Genomic DNA, 12197 nt, shown 5'->3' with positions numbered 1-12197 from the left:
GTAGCCCTTCTTGTACTGCGCTAACTAGCTTTACTGCGCTGTCATGGTGCTGCAGCAAAATATTTGATTTTCTGAACTCCCTTGGCTTCCTATGAAGTTAAATCTCTGAGTCACTGGATTGTTTGATGTATGATGGGTTCATGATGCATAGCAGAGTGTGATCGACTGGCCACAATGCCACTGAGTGCATCATTACTCACCGGGGGGGGGAGGAGCAGAGAGGTTAGTTTGATGGATTGTAACTTAACCACACTTTGAAGCAAGCTATTTAAAACTGTGCAAGATAGATTGAAGCATGTGTGTGCATATGCTTGTTTGTCTAAGGTTCTAATCAAACGTCCAGTAAGCCTGAGACTACATACCCTTCATCCTCCAGTCTGAGTCGCTGTTGACATGTTGAGTGCCTGGGCTGAAACGACGGTGGTCATTTCACATCCAATTACTAGAGCATAAAGTAGAAGTGTATGATAATGTCAGATGTTGGCACCTTGACTGTAAGGACAAACACAGAAGGACACCTCGCTGAGCTTGTTTGAAGATTGGGGCGGTTAATGCAAACATGTCTGACTTGGAGTACGAACCTGTCCCTGAAGTGTCTGCTGTAGAGCTGCAAGTCGGGCTGAGACGCCCCACCAGCCTGTTTAGTATGGTAATGTATGGAGATGTGGGCACGGGCACTTTTCCCCTCTTTCCCCTTGCTCCGTCTTTAAGCCCCAAACATTAATTGGCATGGCAGAGGCGGCAGTCACTCGGTTGTAATCACTGTCCCTCAGAGAACCCCACTGAGAGGGGATTGAAGGGGAGAGGGACGGAGAGAGAGCAAGCGAGAGCCTTGTCCTCTGAGTTCTGTTATCCCAAGAGGGGCAAGAAAGCAGAAAGACAGAGAGGGAGAAGAAAGAGAGGAAGATATGGAACAAGGAGAGAAGGATCTGGAGAGGAAATTGTGATGTGAGCCCCCTTGCTTCCGGAGAAATGGAGGACTACAGATGGAAGGAAAGGAGATTGGACGGGAGATTCATGTAGGGGATTATGGATTGAGATTGATAGTTGGATCGGTGGGGAAAAGGAAGGGGGGGGTCGGGCTTAGGATGTTTGATCGACGTGAAGAAGATGAAAAGGAAAAAGGAGGGAGAGGCGGGTCAGAAAATGAAAGAGGTCGATTGACAGGAGAAGCCCCACCTGTTGTAATTTAATTGGTTTTCCAGCTCTGTAAACTTCCCAAACGAAGAGGAAGAGTCAGAAAGGGAAGACGCCTCACATTTCTAATTCAGGGAAATTGATTTATTAACCATAACCTATTAAATTGGTTCATTGCCGCTGCTGATACAGCCCTTGCTGCCAGCGCCTCACAAGTTGATGTTGTTACATCCACTTTAAGCACACAATTGTTTTTCACTGCTGATTGCTGCTGCCACAACACGCCACGCTTGTAAAGTACCTTGAAATTGAGGCACTGCATCTGAATCTGAAGAGGAGACGACAAAGGGAGGCTGCCAAGAGATGGAGGAAATGACGAGAAGTCAAAGAAGGGGAAGACAAATTCAAACTATGTATGGTAAAAAACAAACTGAAGGTTTCTCCCTCTCAGGGTCAAAATGTAAATGTTGTACTCCATCTTGGTCAAGGCTGCTAATTGCTTTAACCAAAGGATGTGGGTAAGTGTATGTGGGTGTATTCAGGCATATGTACATGAGTGTGTTTCCCCATAGGCGGAGAATGATGGATAGTAAATGAATGATGAAACACAGAGCAGGGAGAGTCACCTTTTAAGAAGCGAATGGAGCCTGAGCACTTCACAGAGTGCGGCCTTGAAGCCAGATCAAAGCCACGAGCCAAGCTGTAATAGATGATGGAATTTAATCATGTCTGCTGCCTAACACACGCTCTCTCTCTCTCTCCCTCACTCTCCTGCTTTGTCTCTCTTTCTCTTCATGTCTCTGTTTTATGGCTTTCAAACTGCCATTTTTTGTTCATTTTAATTTGCTACTTTGTCAACTCTCTCTACCACTGCAACTCTCTGACTTCCTGGATGCAAGTCACTGACATATATACTCACACACACATTAAAAAGTATAATTACTTTATTAGCGCAGACTGATGTAGTATCAGCCTGTCTTGTTTCATGTCACATCAGCGCCTTAGTTAGCGTCCGCTGGTTGCCTTCAGGGCCACGAGAAGGCCTTTGCTGCTGAGCTCTGTCCTTTTCTCTGTGCTGCGTCTCACTCGGCAAACCATCCCCTACTAATTAAACAAATCTTAATGATAGTGCTTCGAGAGAATTCCTTCTGCCATTAATCATCCACATATTCCATAGATTTTGAAACAAAAGGGCTGCAAAAAAAAAAAAAAACCCGAATTTTCAGCAGTGGGAAGAAAAAAAACTCACTGTGCTTCATTATCATCAAGAGTACTTCTGCATTCATTTGTATCCATAACTGTTGCAATTCAAGCAGAAGCTCATTAATCAACGATACGTTTGTAGGGATTATTGAACTCTGACTCAGGCATAAAACTGTCGCAGCAGAGGGTTCAGGAAAGAAGTTTGGTGTTGAAAAAAAGTCCAGTCAAAAGCATTGATTGTATTTAAGAGGTGGACTAAGCAGGTGCCTTTAAAGTGCCTTAAAGATACCTTCTTTCTAATGACCCAGGGGTGGGCTGTACTAGTTGCAAAAAGACATCTACTTCTATGAATCAACAGGGAAAATTACCCATCTTTATTTTTGAATTATAAGCTTATATATACATATACAGCAGGATTTTAAATTCTGAAAAGACAGTCATATTTCGGGTGAGACCTGAAATAAAGCAGGATGTTCTTAAGGGTGTTGCTCCTAGGGATGTTGTTAGCCGACTAATGTCCAATATGTTTCCTAAATGTTAATTCATATCCAGATTAACTAACTAGTCTAAAGATAAGAAAGCACTCAAAACAGTCAAAATTAAGCACAATTCATTTAAAATTCAAGCAGTTAAACTATGTTTCAACCAGTCTTCGTTCCTCCTTGCAGGATAATGTACACATGCCTGTGCTAAATGTGGTTATGCATTAGTCTGGTCAGTACGCCAGCTCAACCTGATACAGCCTACACACAACTTATCTCAATTTAATAGATGAAAATACTGCCATACGCACTGCTCCCATGAGATGCTTTCCGTTCAGGGCGGGCAGTAGAGGATAAGGCCAATTAGCCGTGGCTAAAGCCAGTCTGTGCATCCCATAGTTTTAATTGTCTGTTGCCTATTGCCCATGATAGAGATGTAGCAATGCACATCAAACCGTCTTCCAATTATGGTCACTGATAATATGGCCACAGCTAAAATGCACTCAAGGCTTAAAGAAAAAGGGTTGACAAACTTAAGACAAGATAATACTTTATTCTGCCCTACAAAGGCAAAAGACCTTAACTCGCCAGAGTGTAGAACTGAGAAAAATGACTTTAAAGTCTTTTTTGTTGTCCAGCCAAATGAGTTGCAGAATATTGGAAATGTGGCAATTCTTTGTCTTTAATGTTCACGTTATTAATGTTCATAAAAATCTTGCGCTCAAACATGACCTTTGACCCTTATTTGGAAGTTAAGGTACTCTGCCTTTGCATTGGTCATGCCAAGGACAAAGGCATTAACTTCCATTTGATACTGTATTTCACTTGGTTGCATTGTTAAAATAACACAACCAACACTATTTCTTTGCTACACTTTAGTCAAGCTACTGTGTGTGTCAGAAGTGCTTGATGACAGATATTAAAACAAAGACATAACACCTTAACTCCACTGCAGTAAAACAGTAACTTCACTTTGATCCGCAGCAAAACAAAGACAGAAGACCTTAACTCAGTTTGAGCATTCCGGAATGCTGCAGTACAAAGACCCTTATAAGACTCTGCCTTGGTTTCTCAAGGGCTTTTGGTTAAGGCAAATACAACCTACTATTTTCTCAAAAAAACAACACAATTGACTCAAGATATTTGTCCACATGATAAAGCACATCTGTCCGATCAAATTCGCCAGACTCAAACCCACGGATGATGTCACGGTTGCCACATCCTCTTCTTTTATACAGTTTCTGGTCAGACTTCTGAAAAAATGATCGTTGAGGCCATAAAGCTCTGGGAGTCTGAATTGGTAGTCTGGCAGCCACCAGCAATGTAGCATTGATGAATAACTTTGATCTGAAGGTTGATATCTATCATTGATAACCATGCCAACAGAGTGCCAAAGTTTGAAGCTCTGAGCAGGTCTGCTTATGACTGGCTCACACATCATCTTAGCCACTCCGAGCTCCCTAATGGATTCCCTTCCCCTGTCATCTGTCTCTTTAGTCCATTTATCATGTAACCACGCTAAAGTGAATCACTCCTTTGTTTTTTTTTGTTCTTTTTTACCGTGTCCGGTTATCCTCTCTCTCCTCTTTTTACTTCCATTTCCGTCACCCATTAAGGGAGTCTTCCCTCTCCTCTATCCCCTTCTTACTTTCTTGGCTTCCCAGCCTCAATTTCCTTCTCCGCAGCTTGATTCAGCAGTAATGAGTGCAGCTTAAGGTGGGGCTGGCCTGGGGTGAGATGGAGAGAGGCAGGGAGGTTAATGAGGATAGCAACCTCGCTTTTTTGCCTGAGGTGTAAAAAGAGAGTAAATGGATGAGTGTGGAGGAGAAAGAGCAAGGGCCAGGAAGACGGACGGACAAACTGACAGTCAGTACGAACTCTTGTGATAATAAATTTAGCTGATGCACAAAAGCACTCCTGTCTGACAGTGTGACCGTCAGCCGAGGTCAGAAAGTATGGTGGTTGGATTGAGTTCTTTTTTTTTCTTTACTAGAAATATGTGCGTACAGCTTTTTAAAAATAGAATCATAAAGAATAAATCAAGTGTTATTATATCCAATCATATTGTTTTATTAATGAATGTGTTTATAATTTAAACTTGATAAACCATTTAGTCATCTGGGATGTTCAGAATGAGTCCATTGATTGCCTTTCCAAGGTTATTAAGCATAAGAAAATTAAATATCAAACAAGGGCGCACAGTGTCAAACACACAAAGCAGCCCACACAACTCTGCAGCTCTGCCAAGACGAAGCGAGTGAATGATGCTGCTTCTTCTTTTTACTATTAATGTGGTTAAAACTCTGGGGACAGACTATGAGTTACTGAGTAAGATTTAAGAAAAATAGCCAGAAGATGGAAAAAAAATACTGAATAAATTTGCAGAATGAATGATGGAAACTTTTCCCTTCTCCAAGAATTAATACGATTAATGCTGAAAATAATGCAATCAACTTCACCCAAAATAATTCACAAGAAGAATGACAAGTTAATGTTGGAAAATTATCAAATATTAGTTTAACACCCTTTGATTGACACATTAAATGTGTGCTCTGCACATATTGTGCTCTTTCTCTATTTTTGATGGTCTGTCACTCCTTCCTGTAGTTTCTAGTTATCTTTAAGTGATCAGAATGTTTCTGTCAATTTTCCATCTTTCCTCCTTCTCACTCCCTCTTTCCTCACATACTTGCCCTTGTTACTCTTTGTTTTACTCCTCAATCAATCTTTCTTATTTGGTGCAGAATTGATTTCACCATCTAAAAATTGTTTACGCAATCCTGCACACCTGACCCGACTACCTCAGTACTATATTGTCCTCCATCTTCCCCTCTTTTTCTCCTCCTCTATCTCACTCTCCATCTATCCGGCTCTGCATTCCACTGCGGCTCATTACAAACAGCCTCCTTTTTTCTCCTTCCTCTTACTCGGTAACCTCCGCAGACTTGTGGAACAATGTCTTGATTGGATGTGGCTGGCATTGCTAAGCGCTTGGTGCTGCAGAATTGGTGCCATGCATAAGATATTATGTTGGCAGCCAGCAGTGTATCATCACAAGGGACTCAGTTATATACAGTCCTGTGCAAATATATTCCCAAACATTGTCACAGGATGAGTGTTTCTATGTCATGACCACAAATTTCAGCTTCCTATGATATCTACATCTATGATAAAAAGTTTACATTTGAATACCTTAGATTTAAACAGGTGCTGTTCCATAGTTTTAAACCACTAATATTTGTTGTTAGCAGCAACAGTATTCTTGAACTCTTTCTGCCTAATTAAAATGTGTACACGATGCCTATATTCACTGCAGATTATAATGTTACTCATACAAACAGTCTCAGAGACAGAGCAGCAGAATAATCACATTTGTCGACTGGGTAGAGCCAAAGAGCCCTCAGGGACACAGCTGAACTGTGGTGATTTTGGCAGAGTGGGCATAATAACAAGGTGCAAGTGCAATTTGTGTGACGCTCCAAGGCCCAGAGAGATTTATTCCCATAAAACTGTGGCACAAAAGAGACAACTGTGAAACTTTGATGACTATATCCTGAGCCACTTGTTCCAGAACAACTTTTACAAGACACTCCAAAAGCAATTTGTTTTTTTTATTTTTTAATATGTAATTACCTGACATTTGGAGAGAGAAAAAAAACACCGCATGTCTTATAATTGGTTATTTTAAATCTCTACAACACTGGCCTCTTCTGTTTAACCAATTGTAAATTAATCAGTCTGGATATGATTGAGCTTGCATTTGTAGCCATACTGGCCTATCACAGGGTCAGCTGATGTCAAACATTCAATTTTCTACAGCTAGAGTGAAGAACAAGCTGTGAGTAGGTTGCCTAGTACGTGATGTGTAAGACCTGTGTCCTCTTGGCTTCTGTGTTTTGTTTGGCTGTTTGTGTGAGTGTATGTACCTTTTAGTAAGAGTTTCTCACAGATAGATGTTTAGAAGACATAAATGTCAGCTATTGAATTCATACAAAAATTGAAAAGAAAAAAGAACCATGCGGAACCAACTCTTAAATAAGGTTGTCATAATTTTTGATATTCTGACATATTTGGAAAGACGTGTTTTTAAATGATACAAACTCTGTTATTTTAATGATCGGCATTATCGTAAAGAAATAGCCCTTTAAAAATAAAAAACTTCAGATGTTTAGATAAGAGCGTAACGTTTAAACTGTACAAATACACTAGTCAAAAGTTTGTACACAAAACAGTAACCGTATTAACAATCCAATTTTAAATTCAATTCAATTTTATTTGTGAAGCACTTTTCATTCAAACATAAACTCAATGTGCTGTACAGAAGAAAAAAGAAACAAACACAATACAAACTCATTTAAAATAATAAACAAAACAAATAACATGAAAAAACAATAATACAGTACTCAATGTTATTTTAATATAGCTACTGTAAGATGTATTTAGGGCACACCTACTGATAGAAGGGGTTTTCTTTATTTTTACTATTTTCAACATTTTAGAATAAGAGTAGATATTAAAACAATAAAATTAAATTACATTGTCTCTCTTTCCCAATACCATTAATCACATCACAATTTCCTGGGAGATCGTACCCAGAAGACAGAATTGCAAGTAAAGCGATGCTAAACGGGGAACCAATCAAAGAGTCTTTATCATTATTCTATAGTCATTACACTGTGAGATCCACATAGACATTTTTACGATAACTTAAAGTAATTGCTACTTTGACCATGTTCTATGTGCCTTAACCCTTATGGCACCATAATAGCAATGTGGAGTCATTAAAATGAAAATTGGCTATGACAGAAAGAAGGTTATATCAGAGCTGCCAAGTCTCACCCATTGACCATGACAGTCAAACAATTGAGCATCTTCACACTGTTACAGGCTAATCCTCCCATTGTCCACAGTGAGAATCATAAAATACCGCTTTTATTTTTTCCCCTTTTAATATATTTCCTTACTTGCTGCTTGCCATACATTGGGCCCTTTTCTGCCTCTGATTGGCTCACACAGAAATTAACCCTAACCAATCAAGTCATCATGCTTAATTCTAACCAACCCAACAAAAGGCAATAAGTACCAACGAATCAGAGGAAGTGTAGGGCATGACAGGCTAGCAAATGATTCAAAAAACATTTTAAACTAAATAATGCTGCGAGCGTCTTTCAGCTGCGGCAGAAGCAAGGGTAAGTTAACTTCACACAGGCTGGTGAACAGCAGTGACCTGGCAAAAGACAGGTTTCTGAATGTGGTGGTTTCAACAACAAACAGCCATGACTAAGAGTTATTTTTCATTTTAGTGTAAAGTGTCAGATTGGATTTAAAAACAGATTTGCTCATGAGCAAATTGATACTATGAGCTAAGGGATTTACAGGAAATGGCTAGTTGTTGAGACTATGGAGGTCATTCCTTCACATTACTTTTTTACATCCATTTGTATATATTTAAAGTTTATAAATAAAAAACATTTGACATATTTTACAATTGTTTTAATGTCTACTTTATGCTGGTCCATTATGAAAAATCTTAGGAAAATGGCGTTGCAAAAATAATTGGGCGGGAGAGAGGGGCTGCCTGAAAAATGACCCAATAAGACTGAAATATGACATCTACAACAGTCCACTCTTAATGTAGACTATGTGTTTGAATGTTCTTTCTAGTGACTGATAATGTTTCTTGCATGTTCGCTGGTATATTCAGAGTAAAGACAGAGAGGGAGAGCACCAGGAGGCCAACTGGGAGAGTAGCTGGCATGGAGATGAGTGCGAAAATGAGCAAATGAGCAAATAATGATGGTTAAGATCTAACAATGACATCACAACAGTCTAATCCATCATATTAATATAAAATGAGATATTACTCTAATGGCTCCATTTTTTCACCAGCTGCTGAAGTCTCATTCCAAACTTTTGGTGTAAGTTGGCAGCCCTGGTTATATATCGTGTTGTAATCCTGGGTTTCATATTCTGCCCAGCATAATTTTCTCTGTCTGGTGAAAGAGTGACATCTGCAACACCTATCAAGGTGTGAAGAACATGGAATATATATATCAAATCTGTTTTCATCCTGGGTTTAAACAACACAGAAAACTGAAAACCAAACTCAATAAAAAGAATGCTAACTAATGATACTGACTCATCATTTGGCACCACATTCATAGATTTAATAACAAGGGTCATCTCAGCTAACCTATGTGCTAACTGGCCAACTATGATATGGACATTTTGTAACACGCCATTTCAAATGGCCGGGCTTCTTTAACCTCCTTTCATTCTGGCTCAAAGGACTCAAATGAACTGTTAAATGTTGCACTACAATAATCGTCACATGCACCATTGCCGTGTGCCGAGCCGGTGAGAGGTCAATGGAAATGTGATCTGCCAAGTCCGCAGAGTCTTGAGAAATGGATGGAACAGCAAATTAGATTTTTTTTCTTAAACTAGGTTTTCTATCAGTGTTCCTGTGGATCCAAAAAAAGAGTCGTCAATTAGATTTAAAAAAAAAAAAAAAATACAAGTTCAGCTTTAAGTTGAAGAATACAGTGGTTACAATGGTTGGCGAGGACCAACAACCATTATGAGGCCACTTGCAACTACATTTAAAACTTGGGAAACTGGAAATCAAAAGCCATTGAGTCCCATATTAAATCTGCTGCGAAAAGACATTAATGTGTGGGCCATAAAAACGTCTTCAAAAGTCTTACGTTGGATTTTAAAAAGTGTACAGAAACCCTGCCTGAGCTTATTGCTGCGGATACTTCATCAGACTCTCAACTTTGATATAATATATTACATTTTAACATTTCAAGTCCAATGTCAAGTGGCTTTAAAGTTTAGAATTCCTACCTCTAAATAAAGGATTCAGCGGTTAAAGAGCTAAATGCTACTGCACTGGCATTTTTAATAACTGATACACTAAATGTCAACACCTTTTTTGTTTTTCAATTCAATTCAAACAACTTTATTAATCCCTCTTGGGGCAATTGGTGGTTTTAGGTTTTAAGATATTATTTTGGGCCATTTTTGCCTTTAGGAAAGCTGAAGAGAGACAGGAACTGTTGGGAGGAGAGAGCGAGGGACACCCAAACCCACGACAGCCGCGGTGAGGACCACAGCCTCCACACATGGAACGCGCAACACAACAGCCAGGCTACCGCCGCCCCTTAACAGCAACATCTTAAATACAAGTCTCAATCCGGTTTTCTATCCGTCAAGGTTTCTATATGTGATCATGGTTTCTGCAGTAATTGTTTCAGATTAAATGTAATAAAGAGGCTGAAGACTAAGAGATTGGTGTAATCCTTGAACATCAGGATAAAGGATGGAAGAGTGGATAGAAAGATTAATCCAATGTTCTACCAAGTGCTTAACAGAAACACACTGAGGACATTATAGTAGGACAACTTTTGAACTTACAAGTACAATATTGGCTTCTGTTCTTTGTTAACTGAAAAAGTGAGTTTCTTTGAATACAAATAATGGTTTATAATGTTTTAACAGAAGCGAATGTAACTACCTCAAGGGACCCTACAAGAACATGAAATATATATATTTTTAAATGTCTCTTGGCTTTGTTTAATCAACCAAAGAGATGATTTCTACCGCTAGAAAATGCTTACATACCTCAACCTCCAATCTGCAAGCATCCCGTGATGATGACTCAGGCTCTCGGCACTCCAAAGGCATGGCCAACATGCACTCACCTGTTTTATACCATTAACTTCATTGCCGCTTCATTGTTTAACAAACACCGATACAAGTACGGGAGAGGGCAGATATTGATTCCTCGAAAGTTAACCCTGAAACTCTGTTTGTGAAGCAGCTAAATGGCTGTGCACATGAGTGAGTTGTGATTTCGTTCTGTCTCTTTGATACTTGTCTCTCAGTAAGCCGTGGCAGCAGTTGCTTGGAAACATTTTGCCCCCGAAGAAGTGCTGCAGTGCTGGATGTTTGATTGATGGGGAAATGAAAGGGAACTGATAAGCAGCTTTTGGTTTCGTCAGCCATTCATGTATACCAAAACATACACAGTCATAATCAGGTATAAACACCTTGTCAGTTTATACAGTAGATTCAAAGAAAAAAAAGATCATTATTTGATTCAAATTTTTACAATAGTGCTGCAGAAAAAGGAGCTACAGTCAGCTGTTTGTGCAGTACAATCAGACAAGCTTACACTGGTAGATTTATCTATTTCCCCTCGACGCACGGCTACATCCGTACAATGTGGCCGTCTCCAATGTATAAGCAGAGACCTATAATCAATCTGTGCCATGCTGTATTTCCTCAGAAGGTTTCTGCTGTGTTTGTAATGCTGCGAGAAAAAGGATTAGAGGAAACTAAGAGATGAAATTGAGAGGTGAAGGAAGATACAGATGGGGAGGTTCAGAAATGCAATCATTTCTGTGCACAGTTGAAGTATTAAGGGTTTCAACATGGTGGTGATAAGTCTACAGCGTATTAAATATATCCACAAAAACAGGAACCCGCACTCCTGAGAGTGAACTCAGTGGCTTTTAAAATTGATTATTTTCAGCCAGCCGAGTTGCTAAGTGGAATGGAATGTACAATTAAATGTTTGATTGTTTACGGCGCTGCCATTCATTTTCGCTGGCTGTCTCTTAACCCATTTACCACCGTCCATCAATACACATTTAAAGAGCCGTACTCCGGATATGCTGTTAATGCCACGGTTGTGGAGCATGTGCTTTGGGCTTGGACTGATTCCCGGGGAAAATCATTTATCAAAGTGGGACTGTCATCTACGTCGCTGTGATTATCACACACTACCCCAATTAATGTATTGATTGTAAACACCGCCTGGCTTCCTGACAGTTTGTGTGAAAGAGTCACAATTTTGCCCGTCCCCTCTGCCCTGTCCTCGTTTAATCTTCTTAACATACAGTGTACTGCTTATTTTGCCCTTTAATTAAACATGCTTTCCCTTCCCAAAGCACGAGGGAACATTTGTCAATTTCGAATCGAACTCCGCTGTGCTGATGTGGAATCTGTCCCGGCTCTATAAGAGTGCCAATCAATGTCGTGGCTTCTCAACTTGTCCATCGTTGTTGCTCTGCATTTCAATCACTTAGCTGATATCATCATTATCTCTCGGCTCGATGCACATTGATCATTTTGAACCGGAGCTCTGAGTTCTAGGTTGCACTTTTGAAACTGTAACATCATCGCTCAAACGGTGCCGACCAGCTTGGAGCATAGATGCATAGTGAGACGGCATGCTTTGTCTTGTATGATAGAGTCGTCACGACAGGTCGGCAGCTGTTGTAGCGTAGAGTTCACTGACATTTCTGAAGCAAACAGATTTGCAACTCAGTGTGAATCTCATTATCATGCATTTGCAAACTTGCATCA

This window comes from Labrus mixtus, chromosome 11, assembly GCF_963584025.1.
Source record: "Labrus mixtus chromosome 11, fLabMix1.1, whole genome shotgun sequence".
Taxonomy (NCBI): Eukaryota; Metazoa; Chordata; class Actinopteri; order Labriformes; family Labridae; genus Labrus; species Labrus mixtus.
The sequence above is the reverse complement of the archived record's forward strand: the minus strand, read 5'-3'. Positions refer to the sequence as shown.